General features: G+C 45.0%; 1 pseudogene; it reads right to left on the bottom strand.

The window, feature by feature from the left end:
* Positions 1-543: 543 nt before the first annotated feature.
* Positions 544-938, bottom strand: LOC115089292 (annotated as a pseudogene).
* Positions 939-2,523: the final 1,585 nt, after the last annotated feature.

The raw sequence follows: 2,523 nt of genomic DNA, 5'->3' as shown, positions 1-2,523 counted from the left end.
CAATGGATGTCACATTTTTTTGGTATCTAAGTAAAGTGAATTATTATGGCTGAACACATGGTCCTACGGTGCAAAAAGAACACACTAAGTTACATATGTGTAGAGCTTGAAGCAAGCACTATGGGAGTTTTGGTTTCACACTAGGATAGGTTCTGAAACAGTAGCTCTCATCTTAGTTGTGTGGCCTCCCTAATTGGTCTGGTTTTCAGGATCGTCGTAATAAATATGCATTTATATTTGCCTATACCACCCTTGATCTTTGACCGGGTGTGTGCAAATATGATCGCTTGCATACTTATTGTGAATATCCTGAAAACCAGATCGAGTAGGGATAGAGGGGAGCTACTTAGGACTGGACTGAAAAAATATTAGCCTAAAAGAGCTTTCAGATATTGGGTTTCCAACTAGCTTCCTTTGTTTTCAAATTAGGTTGATTATTTTCTGTTTATACCCCCACGATATTCATGGAATTGCAGTTCCAGAGGTGGTTTTTTTTTTAGGAAAATTTTCTTTATTTACACCAACAACTTCTAGTAGAGCATTTTACTTCAGGGGAATGAACCTGGATGAGTGAGTGGCACCAATCCCAGGTCTGCCATGTTTCACCGGTTTTGTACGTGATGGAGAACTCGCCCATCACTTGGTTGTATACTCCCACCATACTGCAGTGCACACCACCTCGGGGAGCATGATCATGTCACGCAAGTGGGCTCTTGACCACCTCAGGATTCTCCAAAGGGGGCGGGGGGGATCCTCCTCCTCCTTAGCCTTACGCAGAAAGTTTCAACAGCGAATTCTTGCTTGCGCCGCGGATCCCGACTCAGTCGCCTGCGCTGGCGAGCACCATACAGCTGCTCATAGGACATGTCCAGCAGCTGGTCTGGGTCCGCCGTGCTATGGGTCAATTTCCTGAACGTCCTCTTCTTCCTCTGCTCCACGTCTGCCTTTTTGTTTTTTTGCAGGCCAGGAATGGATCGGCCTCTTCTAAAGAGAAAATGAAGGCGGTGGGTAACCTATTCTGGTTCTGACTTCGGCTGCCGATTGCATTTCATCGCCAGTGTGTTGGAGAACTTCTGAAAGTCATCGGTTCTGAGAATGTGTCCTTACAAATGTTCTATCGTCTTTTGTAATGTCCCGGTGCGCTCTCTTAACCTGACTGTTGGACTCTGTGCTAGTACCTAAGCTCTCTTTTGTTTCCCTGTCGCAAGGCCCTAGTGCTGTATTTATTTATTTTTTTGTCTGGAGCTTCCTTCTGCAAGAAGGCTATCTTTCTCCGATCTGAAAGTGTTCCCAGGGGCATTAAAAAAATGGCAAAGCATTTCATATTAACATTGATAAGTGATTGAGTGTGGATTATATTGCAGTCAGAACACATTTGGCACATTTTCATAGCTTTGAAGACAATCGCCTGCAGTGATCATTCCGTAGACGCTGCAGATGTAGTCTGCTTTCTGGCTCACCTGCAAGCTTTTTCCTTTTTATTTTTTTTTTTCTTGTGTCAGAAGCTGCTTGTCCGGGTACACAAGGTAGGAATTTAGACTGCCCAGGCTTTAAGGACCTGGACAGGGGTATGGCTGTACTGAATACCTGACAGCACTATATGCTACGCCTCGAGTGGAATTTGACTTGATTTGGTTAGCTGTACTAGAAAATCAGAATCCTGTGCCTTTGCTCCATTAACTGCGCTGGTGGAGTTAGAGGGACAAGGGAATATAGACTGTACCTGTTTATATCGTTAATGTGCTTTGGGGGGGGGGTTAAAGTTTACAGGAGCAGGGAGTGTCTCATTGAGTGGAGCAGAGATGACAAGAGCAGGTTCCTCTCCTCCCCTTCCACCAGAAGAAGATGTTAACGTGTTAGTGCTGTGCATGAATGTTTGTAAACTTGTCTGGACAGTTTACTGGGAAAAAAAAAAACCTGGCAGCTATTCATCAAGTTTCTTAAAGATCTGAGGGTGTTCATTGGTTATGAGCTAACGAATCCTGGCAAGCGAGTTGAAGACTTGAGAGAGTGTGACAAACATATTAAGTGCGCCTTAGCAAAACCCCCTTTTTTGTAATTCCATCACTTGACTCTGCTGTCTAGAGCAAGGGTTCTCAACCCAGTCCACTGGACCCAGCTAGCCAGTCAGGTTCTGGTAATGAATATGCAGGAAGAGATTTGTGTTCATGGCTTCCACTGTATGTAAATACATCTCATGCATATTCACTGGGGATATCCTGAAAACCCGAGGACTGGGTTGAGAACCCCTTAACCCTAGAGCAGGGGTTCTCAACCCTGTCCTGGGGACCCCCCCAGCCAGTCGGGTTTTCAGGATATCCACAATGAATATGCATGAGAGAAAATTTGCATGTTATGGAGGCAGTGTATGCAAATTTTCTCTCATGCATATTCATTGTGGATATCCTGAAAACCGACTGGCTGGGGGGCTCCCCAGGACAGGGTTGAGAACCACTGCCCTAGAGGGACTTTTCAAGGATGAAAAATCATTTGCACTTGATCATTAGGCAGCCGAAGAGAAAG

The sequence above is a fragment of the Rhinatrema bivittatum genome, chromosome 4 (genome assembly GCF_901001135.1).
Source record: "Rhinatrema bivittatum chromosome 4, aRhiBiv1.1, whole genome shotgun sequence".
Taxonomy (NCBI): Eukaryota; Metazoa; Chordata; class Amphibia; order Gymnophiona; family Rhinatrematidae; genus Rhinatrema; species Rhinatrema bivittatum.
Note: the sequence above shows the minus strand (reverse complement) of the source record. Positions and strands in the feature narration are given on the sequence as shown.